This window comes from Schistocerca gregaria, chromosome 1 (genome assembly GCF_023897955.1).
Source record: "Schistocerca gregaria isolate iqSchGreg1 chromosome 1, iqSchGreg1.2, whole genome shotgun sequence".
In the NCBI taxonomy this organism is placed as follows: domain Eukaryota; kingdom Metazoa; phylum Arthropoda; class Insecta; order Orthoptera; family Acrididae; genus Schistocerca; species Schistocerca gregaria.
Window position 1 is genome coordinate 981,519,960 of NC_064920.1, and position 17,864 is coordinate 981,537,823.

At 36.5% G+C, this 17,864-nt stretch overlaps 1 protein-coding gene across 1 annotated transcript in view; it reads left to right on the plus strand.

The window, feature by feature from the left end:
• The first annotated feature begins 1,587 nt into the window (after positions 1-1,587).
• The window catches only part of LOC126311360 (pacifastin-like protease inhibitor cvp4), an 89,748-nt gene continuing 73,471 nt past the window's right edge, over positions 1,588-17,864 (plus strand). The window contains exon 1 of the transcript XR_007554756.1: positions 1,588-1,773. The gene's annotated coding sequence lies outside the window, so the exon portion shown is untranslated. The remainder of the gene's footprint in view (positions 1,774-17,864) is intronic.

Consider the following 17,864-nt stretch of genomic DNA (forward strand, 5'->3'; position numbering starts at 1 on the left):
GCAACAGTTAGCAACACAAATATGTTCAACACACAGCCAAAAGTACCAGTAAAGCGTTGTAATGTGGTTAAAAATAGGAGAAAATCGGTCGTCTGGAGTATGGAGACCGAGTAAACACATCTCCTGGGCGATACACTTGGATTAGCAACACTGGAAATCATGAGTAACACCAAACGATATCTTAACCTCAAAACATGTGCTGCAAAAGTTGTTTCTAACCTGGAAAACAAAGAATAAAATGAGAGAACTAAACAGAGTAATATACTCATAACTAGTACATAATGCATTATCGTACATATAAGAATACCTCTTTGAATTCTGAAGTAACTAAGGAATGACGGAAAACGGCAAAAAATTCAAGGGTAACTATTAGTAACTTTACGTGCGCCACCGTAGCGCAGCGGTAGTGTTACTGTCTACCACGCAATGGAGTCTCGGTTCAATTACCGGCAGGGAACTAGGTGTTGTGTGTCCTGTCACGAGATTATAGTCCATGTAGATCACACTTTTTTTATTACTGGTTCCGACTCCCGCAGAATGTTATCTTCGATTCGAAAAGGTCCAAAATGTAGTTCGCTAGAAAGCTTAATACTTTATGGCATACATAGAAATACAGTAAACTCCAGATTATCCGGCTTGCAGATTGCTAGTGTGTAATTCATAGAAGCCGTAAACGTCTGCGGGTGATTAAAGAGCGACGCCTGTGAACCAGGATTTGATCATCTAAGTGACGAAAATACGGTGGAAGACTGCGAGGATGAAGGTATCGGGTAACTAGGAAGCTGTTCACCACGCACACCTAGGAATTGAAATACGAAGGTTTGTAATAAGATTATGAAGGAAGAAATCCGTTTGATTATATCGATAATTAGACTTTCCAGAAAATGAGAACCGTCGGCAAAATTACTGAGAAACAGAAGCCGAAAGGAAAGAATGTCTATCGTCCGAAGGTGAATGAAAGAAAGTGTAATTTTACTTACACTTTGCCAGTTTCCGGCGAGTAACGGGGACGTAATTCAGTGGGTTTTCAGATTTGACAAGCAGCTCGCTCTGTGGATACAGTAAATGACAGATTTCCAAACAACTTTTGTATTTTGGATTAGCCGTATTTGTCGGTTATTCGCGCAGTCTCGGGTCTGTGCTAACCCAGATAATTCTGAAGATGATTCAAGTTGATAGTTGAAACATGTGTTTAGTAAAATTGTTGTGTTACCAAGATAATCATCCTATAATAAATTACGGTACGATTATGATTTCCCAGCACCACCACTTCATATAAAAGAATTTATCATTTACTGCTTCCAGAGAATAGTTATTGTTCTGTGACAATTTGGAAAATCGAGAAAAATGCTTTGCATACCTAATTATATTGGCGTTGTATGACAAAATATCCTAAAAACTACGAAGCAGCTTAAAATAGTTATCACAACAGCTAATGTGTTTAAGACTGAAAAATGGAACGCAGCGGTGCTTCAAAAGGCGGCATAAATCATGCTTTTTACGCTATCGGCGTAAATGTCTGAGTGGGGCCTTTACGAGGCAGGGTAAAGTTCTTAACGAGCTTCCAGGGGCGATGCAGAAGCAGTTTATTCCGTGTGAAGTTACCGGGAGGCCGGCTTTGAACACTGTTACCAGCACACGGCGCAGAATATCACGAGCAAAGCTAATGTGGCGTCGGACGGTGCCTCTGCCGCTGAATATTTGACTTTCCGTGCACATATGCTTTGCCCGACGAACAGTTATACAGTGAATCGACAGATTTATCGGATACAGGTAATAACACAAACTATGTTGGTTCTGTACCTTGTTACTCACTTACTTCAGAATATTTTTTTAGATACATGGTGATTTATCTTGCTGCTGTGTGTGCCCCCCTTGTTCTCACATGATGTCTCTTCTACGTCAAGGTAAATATATCTAAATAATCAGCAGTCAGTTGCATAAAGGAAATATAATTTCATAACCGGTTTCAAGTACTTAGTGCCCTACCTCAGAGGGTTATAACTATCGTATTATCAGCGGATGTCAACAAAAAGATACATGCAGCATATTGCTGCGGTCATGTGCCTGCACCATTTTTGTACAGGCGCTATGAATCACACGACCACAGCAATATGCTGCATGCATCTTATTCTAGAGACCTGCAAGTAATACGATAGTTACAACTTTCTGAAGAAGGGCGCGAAGAGCTTGAAACCGATTAAGAAATTAAATTTCTTTTATGCAGCTGGGTGCTGATTATTTCGATATGTGCAGTTACAGTTGTTGAAGATGGATAAAATACCAAACTACGTAATCAGTCTCTCACTTGCACAACTTTATTACGCATCTACAGGATGGGCAAGAAGTCCCCATACCCCCTAGTATCAAATGCTGATTGATTTGATTTGCTTTAGCACCAATACTTACTTACTCATTAAGTGCTGCCCATCATGCTGTAAACACATTTGCATACGCCTCCAGGTTCTTCTTGACATGTTTTTTTAGCATGTGCTGTGTTAACGCATCATCGACAGCATTGCACAGTGTAGATACAAGCGCGTTAATGACTCCAGATAACGAGTTGCCAGGTGTGGCGTGGTCAGAATTCCATTGTGGTCGTTCCAAGGGAGTTGTTGTTGTTAAAAAAAATCCGACCTATCCATCATCCTGGTAAGCGTTTCTTTAGGAACTCGCGTACTGCAGTAGCGCAGTGAGGAGGCACTCCGTCTTGTTGCAACCATAAGCGTTCTTGATACCCCTCGCCTCCATCTGAGGTGTTAACCATGTCTATAACATTTGTAAATAATTTTCGCCATTCATTGTCCCTTCAAGAAAGGAGGGTCCAAGCAGATGTGATGTCATCGCTCCTCAATAAAGACTCAAGGCACGTCACATTTAAATTACAAATAGAGCAACAGTTATAAGCATTAGGTTAACTCGGAGAGGTAGCCGTAAGTTAAGAAAACCGAGGGTAAAGCACAGTGGCCAATTAAGTTTCAAAAGGGAGGTTGCACCCAGCTCTGTGGCCCGTCGGTTGAATAGAAATTTACAATAAGATCGAATTGAAGCAAGTAATTCTTTTATACAGTGATGACATTAATGCATTAATATTTTAAACAGAGTGGTAGCACAAGTGTTAAAGTAAATTCCACCCAGGGGTCGACTAGACCAACTGTTGTAATCTTTAGATTAAATCGGCGTAGTGACTTTTTAATTAAATAACCAGCTTTTACTAAGAGCCAGTTAAGGAAAGAAGTGCTTTAGAGCCTCAGTACATGGTACAATTAAATTACAAGTAGAGCACCAGTTCTGATTTTCAAGATACACTCTGTATAACTTTAATCAAATTGGAATTTACTCAATCTGAGCCTGGGTTTTAAAGGCAGCCCAGCTCTCCAGTCCAATAAGAACCTACAAGGAAACAGTAGGTACAGATTATACTTTTAAAATACATAACTTTTAGAGCTGTACAGCTGCTCTGTGGAAGGGGCCAGCATTAGCCTCCCATTCAGAACGAGCCAGGTCGGCTGTTGGCTCAAACAAGACTGAAGCACGTAAGTTAGCCACCACATTCGTGACACTGAAACATACTTACAGTGCTCCTAAGTTTGCGGCAATGTTTGCCGGTATCATGCTCATGCACTCAACCCACAGTAAGACTCTCAAGCGGACTAAAACTACAGATACAGATCGCCGTGTAATCTGTAACAATAATCAAAGAAAACACTAGAGAAGACGCAGGCTCATTAAAGTTCCGTGAACAGCGCTGAGCAAAGACCGAAAGGTGGGGGGCAGTTAACCAGCGTCTTCATACAATATCGCCAAAACGCTAAGTTTGGAGAACAACAAAGGCGGCAATGCGACAAGACCACATTCTTACAGACCAAATAAGGCAGTTTCCGCTCCTAGGGAATATCAACTGACGCTTCCAAGGAATCAATAGCTCTGAATAAAAAATATGAATCTATCGAGCACTACTAAGGTCTCACTTGGTATGCTTACATGTTTGTTACCGAGCCGGAAACAACCGTCAGGCGAAACCAACAGCTCAAACATAAAGAGAACATCATACGCTGAAGCGCACACACACCAACCCGCGAACCCAGTACCGGTGGAAAATTCACTCCCAATCAGACGACCTCGGCCAGCACCCGCTTTCTTTAGGGGGTGCTGGTTCCACCCAAACGTCTGTGTAGGCATCGCAACGGCCCCTAACCCGGCAGGAACGGTTACGAAACTTAATACGACGTCGCCAAAGATCCATCACGGCTCAATCTGCATAATAACTTTCGATACTAAACAGGGGTTTCAGAGGTATGGAGACTTCTCCCCATGTTGCTTCACTAGCGCGTTAGTACTCACACATGGTTATTGTAATAGTGGTAACACAATGTGGTAATATTCGACTGACATTTGTCATTAGAATTGAGCAAGTTAGTCTGTCGCCCGGATGACTTACTGTTCTTTCCTTATCTTCCTTGCGCGTCGTGGCTGAGTATTTACTACGTAACAATGCGAACTGAAGACCAGGTTCGGGTGGCAGCGCCGTCGTGTTTACGCTGGAAAAGCGGGGAGACGGGGGGGAGGGAGACTAGTAATAGCCCACACTGCAGTTTTTTTTACGACTGGAGGGCTGTTAGAGGCTATACGACTATACGCCAATTCACTGACTACTTTCCACACTGATAGAATAATTTTTTTCTGAGTATCCTTGTTAGGTCAGAAATCGGGTTCTGTGGGACAATCTGTGTCAGCTTTTTCAAGGCTGGTGTTTCCTAGTAAGGTTCGTAATAACTCAGAAATTGCTCTAATCACACAGCACTCCACATTGTTAATTCCATAGTTATTCTACATATTTGTTTCTTTTTCCTTGTGATAGATGCTTGCCTGTATATCTCCTGTCATAATCATTCGCCTTTGACATCTTGCATTCACATTTCATCACCAGGTGCGGTTCCTCAAGGCTCAGCCTTACGTCCGCAGTTGTTCCTCATACATCAACACGATCTTCTCACTAATTATCAACAAATGGAATTAGTTATTTCTGTTGGTGACACTAGTACCATAATCAATTCCAGAACACACCCAGCAACAGAATAAATGTTAAACAATATTCTTAAAAATAATACTGACTGGTTTTCTGCAATTGTTTTACTCTTAATTTAAAAAAGACAAAACATATTCAGTTTTGTACCTGTAGAGGAGCTATACACTGTATAACTATCACGTATCACATGATATGGAAATAAATAAATGACACGGAAACATGAAAAAATTTTAGGTCTAATGAGAAATTTAAGTGGAATAAGGACATTATGGAATTCTTTAAACAGTTCTGCCATATTTGCAGGTAGAATCATTGCAAATCTTGCAGAAACTAACCGACTGAGTGACATTACCCATCAACACTGCTACACTTTTCTCCTTCTTACCGAAATTTAATGACTTTAACAGCAAATCATTTTGCACTATGGCCCTTCATCCTTGCTCTGTGAGATAATGTGCACTATTTATTCTGGTTGTAGACTAGGTGTTCTGTTGTCCTAATGTTTGTACTGTCATAACTGACATTCCACTGTTACACACAGGTAGCCACCAAGCTAGAAACTTATCGTGTCTTCTCTATTGACAAGAACACTATTCTGATAACATTTTCCCTCTCTTTCACTACCAGCTATCACCATTTCCCAATAAGAATGGACCATCAATGGTAGCATGAAGAATCTCTCACTCTAAATCCACTTCTCTGAAAAGTGTCCAGCCACTTTCTGGCACAAGAAGTCTCCTGATGAAGACATTAGCAGAGGGGTCGGAATGTCAAGAGTAGTAAATGAATGCTGATTCCAGCTCAAAGAGCATATTGGATTAAAAATTCCAGGATATAAACTAAGATTCTATTTTTGCAGTATCTCCCAACCAAAAATTAATCTACACCCAAAAAACGAAAATTTCATCTAATTCAAAAATAAATTATTCATTTTAAATTTAATATCCAAACATTAGATTTAAATTTAAAAAAAATTATTTAAATTCTTTGACATGAAATGGAAGATCTTTATTTTGATTTTTTCCTCGATAAATAAAATGTAATCCAATAATTTTGTCTAATTTATTATCATCATTCGTAAGTATTTTAGTATAATAATCTGGAAGAGTAATTTTAAATTTATCATCTAAAAGTAATAAATCTTTTTCACCATATGTAGTCAGTAAAATTTCAGCTTTTGAAAGGATGTAAGTTTTATGTTTTTTCAGCACTGATAATTTCATGAACACTTCTGCACAACTGTTACAATAATCCTTAAGTTCAGTTAATAGATTTTCACCACTTGCATTGACATTAATTTTGTTTGGTTTTATTTATACTGAATAAAATTTAAGTTTTCATTTTCATTTTTCAAAAATTAAAACAGTTAATGAGTGGTACATTCTTCTTAAATGTTTTAATTTTTGAAAATCTGAAGATTTCAGTTTTTATCATCTCTATTTTCAGGTAAATGTATGAAATGTAAATGTAACATGAAGTTAAAAGTTCTTTAATTTTTCCAATTTTTAATTTATTTGTGTAAGTAAAAATTTTCAGTAAGCATTCTATTTGTGAATCAAAGTCAAATTCTTTTTATCATACACAATAACATACATAGTTGTATCATTTGGCACATTTTCCCTTCAACAATGCACAATACTTCATTGTTGGTTTTTGAATAGTTACAAATTTATACTTCTAGACACATTTATGCTATAGATAGGATAATTCTGAATAAAATTGATTGGACTTACACTCATATCTTTATTTTATTGAGTTATCCTATAAAATCTCTAAAGGCATTGTAAGATTTCAGAAGTTATTTGGTGGATCAAGATTACATAATTCTTGAGAAAGAATTTCATTTGTCGGCTTTGGCATAGATATTTTGTAATTTCACATGATCAAATAAAGAAGAATCATTTAGCAGATTATTTTTTTCAATTAGTTTGGGAAACGGCAAAATAAGTAAGGTATATTCAGTTCAGTAGAATTACAATTAGTAATTTCCCAGTTAATCCAGCAAAGTCAATTGTTTGAAGTTTAAATGAAAGAAAGTGGAATTTATTCATTTTACAGTTTCTCTTGTTCTAGTTCAAGTCAATTTTCTGGTTCATAATTAAGAAGAGGAATGCAAAGTTCCATGCTTTTGACAACAATCTTACCTTCCTTAGGTAGTGTACTATTATCATTATCAGTAGCCCATCAAAGAATAGAATCTTCTTGACCTGTTCTTGAACGACAAGCAAAAATTTCAATTGAATCTCCTTTCAACATAATTTCATTATAATCTTTAAAAATCCATCAAATAATCTAATGGGTAAGGTACTTCATTTTGTTTGCTTTTAATTTTTACATTGGTAAGTAAATGCCCTTTCATATTTAATAAATTTGATAGGGCTGAAAGTAATGGAATAAGAGTTGATGAAGAAATGAAGGGATGTGTTATTCTAGATAACAGAAATAATCTGCTCAATATATGAACAAAAAATATGTAAATAAATAACTGATTGGGAACCAAAAATAAGAATTCCACAAAAGAAATTAAAAACAAAAATGGTAAGCTTGTACGAGATTCTATTTGATGATCAATTATAAGACCAAATGGTTGTTTAAAAACAGCATTAATGATTGAGAATTATCTTCTAGCTGCAGGATGGTTATCAGGAAACAATCATTTGTATGCTCCATTAAGTTTCGGGAATGCAGCCGCATGAATTCTGCTTCTTCTAATATTTCGGCTGTATACCTTTCAGCCATCTTCAGAGAGAGCCGTACGACTGACGCTCCAGCGCTCGCTCCATCCTTTTAAAAAGGATGGAGCGAGCGCTGGAGCGTCAGTCGTACGGCTCTCTCTGAAGATGGCTGAAAGGTATACAGCCGAAATATTAGAAGAAGCAGAATTCATGCGGCTGCATTCCCGAAACTTAATGGAGCAGTCTTTGCGCCGCGAAAACTTGAAGATTCAAATCATTTGTATGTTTATTCTAAATGCTTAGATCAACAAAAATTGAAGATAAAATTTAAAAAATCTGTTTTCCTTTTATTCAAAATAATGATGTAATTATTACATTAGAAGAATGTGAAAATAGTTCGGTAGTAGTATTTGATGCTTTCATTCTTCAAAATCAAGGTATTGTTAGAGAATATTTTACTGGAGGCAGATATGAAGGAATAGATTGTTTTTATTTACGTCAAACGTATTCAAAAATACTAAACAATAGATAGCGATAATTTTAATTTACTTATAAATTTTTAACAAATTTAAATCCTGTTAATGATGAATAGGTTGGCAGCGATTTATAGTTGGGTGAATTTAAAGAAAAAAGTAGCAATTGTTGGAATATGATGAATTTGGTTTTATAACAATAAACATTAATGGTGGTATATATAGAGAAAAGCTTAAGAATATATTAAACATGGAACATAAGCATAGAATCTAAACATTAAACATAAAAATGTGAACATAAACATTGAATGTAAATGTTGAATGCAAGTGTTAAACATAAATGTTGAATGGAAAAAAAATATTTATTTTATTTCTTATGCTTCTTGATGGAAGAATCAAAAGAAGTGTTTAGGAAATGACAAACAACCAAGAACAGAAAAAGAAAAATTTTACAAAGAATGTCAACCACTTATCGATGCATTTGAAAAAGTTAATCAAGGAATTAGAGGGTTAGCAGAGAAATTTTTAAAAGAAAACAAAGAAAATAAGGAAGTTGAAAAACAAATAGTTCGTTACAATCGACATTATAGAGAAGAATTTAATGATATTCTATCAATTAAACAATATGGTAGTGATAAAAGAGATATAGCTTAAGTAAATCAGAAATAAATAGTTTGGTAGAGAATTACAAAAAAGTAAGAACAAAATTAAAAGATAAAGGAGCTAAATAATATGAGTGAAATAATGTGAAGATAATATCTTTGGATGAAGATCTTTTGGTGCATTTAAATTAGTTGGTAAATTACCAGTAGAGTTCAATGATGATAAAATAAAAATTGGCGGAAAAGAATGTGAACGAACAGATGGATTAATGACACTGATAACTAAGAAACTCATAACATTGAATGATTTAGGTGCTGAATTTGATTCTCTTGATTTACAAAATTATGCTGGAATATTAATCAACTCAAATACTGTAAATATGGAAAACAATCCAAATAAAATTAAATCAAGTAAAGGAAATAAATACAATTATTTGGTTAAAACAATCGTTGAAGAATATTTTCCAAGTTTTTCAGAAAGAAAACTTGTTGATTACTTTGAAAAAGTTGGTGAAAGTTCAGTAAAAAAATATTTAGAAAAACCAATCAAATATGTTTGGATGGATGGTATTCAACAATTAATTGATAGATTAGCAGTAATTCCATAGAGAAGAATTAGCTGGAAATAAATATTATCATTATGAAAAAGTTGGAATGACTGAAATGAAAACTAATAATTAAGTGATTTTATTATTAATGTTAGAAAAGGTGTCTGTTATTTAATTAGATGGTTGAATAATTTACCACATAAGTATTGGAAAAGGCTAGCTATTACTTTAATTAATAAATTACCATTTGAAATGCTGTTAATTTAGCTGTTTGGGAACCAAATTAGAAGAAAGATTAGCTAGAGGCGATAAACGAATAAATCCATTAGATGAATCTTGTAAAGAAGAGGTAGTTTCTTACGGAGATAGTAAAGGATTAGAAAAAAGAGAAGAAGCTGATCAAAAGCTTCAGTTATTTGCAGATAAAGAATGCATGTATCTGATCCTTCATTAGAAGAAGAAATAGCTTCAACTGCAGTTAGATGAATAATGTATAGAAAACTTAAGTTAAGATTGATTATTGAAAACCAGCGATCATAAAAACTGTTTATTAATGTTTAATCTGTATAAATGAATAACTTTTAAAAATGATTATAATCTGCCATCTAGTGGCAAAATTAAACCAATGTTACTTAAATGTAAACTGAATAATGAACAATTAAATGGCATGGCATAATTGTTAATTGACACACAATAAAGAATGCCAGAGAAAAAACTGGTAGAGATTTAGTTGTTACATTAGCTATTTCTGTAGGAAAAAGATTACTGAACATATAACAAAAAAGAAAGAAACTAAAGGACTAACACAACATGAAGGAGGCTTTTTTAACTTTACTATTGGCAGGTTTATGATATTTCGTTCACTAGCTGGTGGATTTGCAGCAATTGTTTATATAGTTATAAATAAGAAAAACGGCGATTAAGAATTAGAAGAACAAAAAAGAGATAATTAATCAATATAAAAGAAAGGAAACGTAAGTTGAAAAAATTTCAATGAAGTAATAAAAAATTTAATACACTATAACCTCGTTAGTGCGAACTCGCGTAAGACGAACTTGAGGTTAACGCGAAAAAAGTATTGGTCCCGCCAGGAATACATTAGTTCTTATGGTATGTTTAATTGGTTAACACCAATTTCGGTGAAAGCGAATTACGAACTCTGTTTCAGTTCCTAGCGTAATTAAATTTCAGTTGCACAAACTTCCGACCTTAGAGTATTCTAAGGTGTTATTTTTTTTCGAAATGAATGTAGGAAATGAAGCTATGAAGCTAATTCTACTTATTGTTGACTCGTTTTTAACGTATTTTAGGTCGGTAGCCGCGATTATCACCTCAACAATCAGCATATGCTCCACATTCAATAATCTGTGAAGCAGCTTTTAGGAATGTACTCAGTGCCAGATTTGACAGGCATTCTGTTAGTTGTAGCTGTATTGAGTTGGAATACTGAATAAAAACTACAGTTACAACTGGTGCCGTAGAACGCAAAAATGGCAAAGAGGAATCAGACAGCTCTAAATGTGATTCTAGATGAAGTGGACCATGGTACCAAGAAAACAGCAATTGTAGAGGAATTTGGAATACCTAAATTTACTTTATCTACGATTATTAAGAAGCGAGAAAAAAATTATTAATGCTGCGGCATCCGGTTCTGGAAACAAATCTAAACGACTATGAAGACATCGAGATGTTACTGCTAGAATGGTTCATCATATGCATGCAACTAACATATCTTTAACTGGCCCTGTGATTCAGTCAAATGCAAATGATTTTGCTAAAGATATGGGCACTGAACACTTCCGCTGTTCTGCTGGTTGGTTGTATCACTTCCAAAAGAAACATTCAATTTCATCTGTAGAAATTTGTCGTGAAGCAAATAACGCTAAAGAAAGTGCGAACAGCTGGTTGCATGAATGCAACCTAGTGAGGGCAAAGTATGCCTCGTGTGATGTGTTTAACATGGATAAAACTGGGTATTTCTGCAATCTTTTTCCAAATCACACGACGGGGAAAAAGTTGATAAGTGTCACGGTGGAGCACAAAGAAAAAAAACGTGTGACTGTTGTACTGTGTTGTAGTGCTACCGACAGTGAGATGTTTCGTCCCTGGGTTATTGGTACATCCGAGAAGCCACTTTGTTTTAAAAACATGAACATAGACACTTCACCTTGCATCTACTCTTGTTACAAAAAAACCTTGGATTGATGGCAGATCATTTCACAACTGGCTTCCTCATTTGAACAGTTGAATGGTTGCCCAAAATAGATATGTTCTTCTTACATTGGACAGATGTACTGCCCATAACATTCATAATCTGAACCTATCCAACATAAAGGTTCAGTTTTTTCTACCCAACGCCACAAGCCGCCTTCAGCCTTTGGACCAAAGGGGTAATCACTGTCATAAAGAGAGCTTATCTTAAGCGACTTGTAAGAGATGCAATTCATGCTGCTGAAAACAATAGTGCAACCGCAAATTGGAAACTGCTTGACACAATAAAAGCCATCGCCTGGAACTCAGTATCGCCACATCATATAGGTAAGTTCTTTAACAGAGCTTGGAGACATAGTAACACTGAAGATGTTCACGAGTTAGAAGATGCCACTTCATGTGATGAATGTACAGTTGTGCAGTACGTTGCGAACCCTGGGATTAGTTTCGAAGAATTCATTAGTGTAGACGACGATGTTGCCATATGTGCTTCTGTGGAATCGGATGTGCCAAAAGCTGTGAACGAGGTGCAAGAAAGGTCATCAGAAGAAAGTGAAGAGGAAGAGAATAGATATACCAATCCACCAATGTCAGAAGATGTTTACAGCCGTGGACTGTTTAGATCAGTTTGCTTCAACATCCGATGTGACTGCTGGGTTTACAGACACTAACATTACAATAGGTTGTGAAATTACAAAATATTATCGTTCCCATGAACGTCAGCGAACCATGACCGAATTTTTTGCAAAAAAGTGATGTACATAATTTGTGAGAACTTGAATCGTACAATCACTTTATAGTGTAATAAGTCAAAAATATTTGTGAGCAAATTATTAATGCTCTGCTTGCAATGTATTAAATAACCAAAGAGAAATTTAAAAAAATAAACAATGTAATTTCTTTTGGAATACACGATTTATGACAAGCTGTTGTTGAAAGAAAAGATGTGGAAATCGTTTGCGCTTCAAGGATTTATAAATGGGTTGATATTGTTCCTAAATTAATTGATGAATGTAAAATTCAGCGATAACAATGAAGCCAAAAGATTTAAACAAAGAAAATGGAAAATCTTTTTGAAAACATTTTATGTAACAAATTTGTTAGGTACTAATGATAAATAAAAATTGGAAATAACTGAAAGTAATTTTTCAAAAAGGTATTCTGCCAATTCATCAACAGAATTGTTTGAAATTCAAGATTTTTTCATTGAAATTCAATCACATATAAATTGAAAGATTTAATTGGTGAACAAATAAAAGGAAATTCTTATTAGCAAGAACTAATGAAAACGATTTTTCCAGATGTTTACCTTGTAGAAAAACTTTGACAACATTTTGTTTAGTAGTGTGTTTTGTGTCTTTAAATTGTAAAATTTGAACAACATTTTTAGCTTTGAAACACACATAATTTTCATCAAAATTTATTAAAACGGTTTATTATTAAATAAAACGAAACCATTTTTGTATAATAAAGTTTAACATACCTTTTATTAGAATAAGTTCTTTGTTTATAACTGGAAAGTGAAAAAAATGATTTGTCCATTATACAATAAAAAAAGGGATCCATGAAGAAATTAAATAACAAAACAGTATGTACCTTCAAAAACAGATTGTATTGATTGTATATAAGAGAAACAATTACAATATAGAAAATTAAATATTGATATATAACAGAACTCATATATGAGTTGTATAATAAAACATTTATTTGTGAAAAATGTGAAGGACATTAAAAATTATTTTGCATATATTCATTACTGTGACTATAATTTATCGAAAACATAATGATAGAAATTATCAAAAAGATTAACTTTATTTTCAAATAACTTCCAGGAATTCAGCCAGGTAACACTTTCAGCGACCGCCGATATTTTAGCGGGAGAACACCCCGCCATTTTCAAGGCAAACTGAAACGGACAGGCAGCGTACATGCAAATTTAATACCTCGGTTCTCGGACAGAAGCAGGAAAGGTAATACACACACACACGCACACACTGAACACTAGTGCCACTAAAGATGACCAAAGTCAGAGCTATCGATAGTGAGACTATGAATTCGCAGGTGAGGTAGCATTGACTCTGTCCCTCTGCTTTTTGAAAAAGGGAGAGAGCCTGATTCCAAACAGAGTTTAAACAGAAACCTCCATCCCTGTTAACGAGGTTGCTCAGTAATTTAATCTCAACTGCCTCCCTAATAACACTATCCCAATAGCGGGACGTGCATGCCAATATCTCGGTGTTATTACATAACATGGGGTGACCAGTATCCCAGCAATGTTCGGCAATAGCAGATCTATTTGGCTGCTGTAATCGTGTGTGCCGTTTATGCTCAGTACACCGGTCCTCCACGGTCCTGATAGTTTGACCAATATATACCATGCCGCAGCTACAAGGAATACGATATACACCCGCCTTACGCAGTCCAAGATCATCCTTAACGGAACTCAAATGTGCTCTAATTTTAGTTGGAGGTCGGAAAACACATTTGACATTGTAGTTCCGTAAAATACGACTGATCTTGTTGGACGTATTTCCTACGTAAGGCATAAAGGCAGTAGACTTAGGTGTTGACTCAGAATTATCACCAATCACTCGATGTACAGTTGGTCGATAGATTTTTTAGATTTATTAGATTTTTATATTTTATATGAGCATTTGGTTTGTTGGTATAGAAAGTTGAGGTTTGGTGGCTCTTATTTATAAAGAAACAACTTTAGTAGATTTTTAAACTTTACAAGAGAATTTTTTGCATTGGTAGATTTTTTAGGTTGCTCTTGTTTATAAAGAATCAATTTTATCAGATTTTTAAATTTTAAATGAGAATTTGGTTGTTTTAGTGCAAAGGAATCGAAAAAGAACTGAGTGTCGGAAGGATGGATTCAGCATAGAAAAGTCAAAACAAGCTAAGGTGAAATTAAAAGCAAGGGCGGTAACGTAACGAGTTCAATGGTAATTCCACTGATAAAAGCACGGGAGGGAGCGGATAGGTGGAAAGACTGCATTGAAGGCCGCTACAAAGGGGAAGACATGTCTAATGACGGGATAGAAGAAGAAACAGGAGTCGACAGGGAAGACGTAGGAGATCCAGTATTAGAATCAAAATTTAAGAAAGCTTTGGAAGACTTTGGAAGCTTGGTAGATGACATCAGATTGGAAGTTGGGGAAGTGGCAACACTATTCACGTTCGTGTGTAGAATGTATGAGACTACTGATATAGCATCAGACTTTCGGAAAAACACCATTCACAGAATTCCAAAGATAACAAGAGCCGGTAAGTGCGAGAATTACCGTACAATCAGGGTAACAGTTCATGCATCCAAGTTTCTGACAAAAACAATATTCAGAAGAATGGAAAAGAGAGCTGAAGATGTGTTAGGTGACGATCAGTTTCGCTTTAGGAGAGGTAAATGCACCAGAGAGGCAGTTCTGACGTTGCGGTTGAGAATGGAAGCAAGACTAAAGAAAAATTGATACATGTTCATTGGATTTATTGATCTGGAAAAAGTGTTCGACGATATAAAATGGTGCAAGATGTTCGATATTGTGGGAAAAGTGGGGATAAGCTATAGGGAAAGGCGGGTAATATACAATATGTACAAAAACAAAGAGGGAACAATAAGATTGGAAGACCAAGAAGAAACTAGTCAGATTAAAAAGGGTGCGAGACTTGGATGTAGTCTTTCGCCCCAGCTGTCCTGTCTGTACGTCGAAGAAGCAATGATGGAAATAAAAGAAATGTGCAAGAGTTGCAAGAGTGGGATTATAATGCAGGATGAAAGGATATCGTCGATACGACTCGTTGATGAGATTGATATCCTCAGTTAAAGTGAAGAAGGATTGCAGGATGTATTGAATAGAATGAAAGTCCAATGAGTGCTGAATATGGATTTAGAGTAATGACGGAAAGATGACTGTAATGAGAAGTAGCTGAAATGAGAACAGCGAGAAAGTTAACATCAGAACTGGGGATGACGAACTGGTCGAAGTTAGGGTTGCTATCGAGGCAGCAAAGTCACCCGTGACGGACGGAGCAAGGAGGACATAAAGAGCAGACTAGCACGGACGTTCCTGCCGAAGAGAAGTACGAAACATAGTTCGTAGCTCGAGGAAAAAGTTTCTGAGAATGTACGTCTGGAGCACAGCATCCTATGGTAGTGAAACATGGAGTGTGGGAAAACGAGAACGGAAGAGAATCGAAGCCTTTGAGATGTCGTGTTACAGAACAATATTGAAAAGTAGGTCGAGCGATGAGGTAAGGAGTGATGAGGTTTTCCGCAAAGTCGGAGAGGAACGGAATATATGGAAAACACTGACAAGAAGAAGGGACAGGATGATAGGACGTCCGTTAAGGCATCAGGGAATAACTTCCACCGTACTAGAGGGAGCTGAAGGGGGTAAAAACTGTAGAGGAAGAAAGATTGGAATACATGCGGCATATAACTGAGAATGTACGGTGAAAATGCTACTGTGAGATGAAAAGGTTGGCGAGGGGAGGAATTCGTGGCGAGCCCCCTCTAACTAGTCAGAAGACGTGTGACGCAAAGAAAAGTCTTTTAACGTTATTCGGTTATTTGCATCGCCTTTCTCTTTAGACTGCCCCACAGATGAATGTCAAAATTCTTTCCTGACTGTCCTTTCTTCTGTGAATCATTCATGAATACGCTATACTGACTCGACTGAAGTGTGATCGCTCCATCCATTTGAAAAGACAGCATGTGTACATTCTTGGTGACGCGAAGGTAGTCAACAGTCCATAAAAATCCTTAAATATTCACATATAAACAGCAGTGTTTTATGTTGTTTCAAAAAACATGGTACCCACAATCCGACTTCCTGACACAGCACAACACACTGTGATTTTTTCACCGTGAAGAGAGTCTTCATTAATCGTATAGGTATTGTATGTTGACCAGTTTCTGGTGCCGCGGAAGTTCACATGTCCTGTCAGAAGGCATTAGGCTTTATCACTCACGAAATAAAGCAGCAGATCCAACATTCCACTCCCAACTCTTTGACAAAGCCACGTACAGTAATTCACACTTTTTTTCCTTGTCTTTCTCCTTCAGTTCTAGGACATGTCGTTTCTATATGCTATAAAGCACGTTTAGAAGACCTACGAGAAAAGTTCACTTGTTGCGACAGTTCAGTTGTTCACTTCTTTGGACTCTAGATTATTCATGGTCGAATATTCGCGGTCAAGCATGTGTACGAACGGCCGGAGCTCGATTATTTTTTCGTTTGCAACTGATCCATTAATGCGCCAGTTTGTCGCCATATCCTGTATATTGCTCTCTACTGGTATGAAAACGCCAGGAAACTTCTTTTGCAAACACTTTCCGCGTTTCCTTAAATGAACCGGTAGCCACATATGCCTCCATTATTGCGATTATTTCTTGAACAGGATACATCTTGCTGAGATATTTACTTCACACGTCTTAACCAAGTGCAACTGCTTTTGTACTGTACCCGCAACCTAGTTGGCACTTGACGCGGTTGCTGTTGGGAGCGACCGCAAAGGCATTTCCCATATGCAGTCGCTCCCATCAGACACAGCGCCGATTGTCAGCTTCGTTTGCGCATATGTTACTAATAAAAATAGTTGTCGCAACAGCTTCGAAACAATAGACGACAATATTCGGGCGACAATGAGCAGGCTAGAACTCGGGGTCGAAGTTTCGTGGCCACTTTGTACTTTGTTTATTTCCTCAAATTGGAAAAAAAATAATACGCGTCCTTCGGAATTCTGTAACAGAAAATGCTGAACAATGGTTTTTGTAACTGCTTTCTTCAGAAACACTATTCTGGATGCCATGGGAAGAAGAAAGCAATTTAATTGGTTTTTTTACATTTTCAAAATGACTGATTTAACAACCATCGAATGTTTCTGAAGCTGATAGGCAGGACGCGGCAAGTTATCTTGTAAAGACTGGCAACTAACACTTAAACGCAGAAAAATTCAAAATAGTGCATCTCACTGTGCGTAATACTAAAGTCTTCTTTGAGTACAATATTAATGTGACGGAACTAGTGCCAATTGTTTCACAGCTATATGGGTAACCCTGTGTAACGATATAAAGTGGAAAATACCACAATGCTCAGTTGTACGTCAAGCAAACAGTAGGCTACGATTCATTGGAAGGATGCTTGGTAACTGCAGATTTTCTGCAGACTGCATACAGGACACTTGTACCGCCAATACTGCTCAGATGTGAGGAACATGTCACAGGTCGAACTAAGAGGAAATATTGAACGCAGACAAGGAGAGTCTTAGGCTTTTCTGAGTGTTGAAAGAGTGTAACAGGAACGAAACTTAGAAGAAAGACGCCC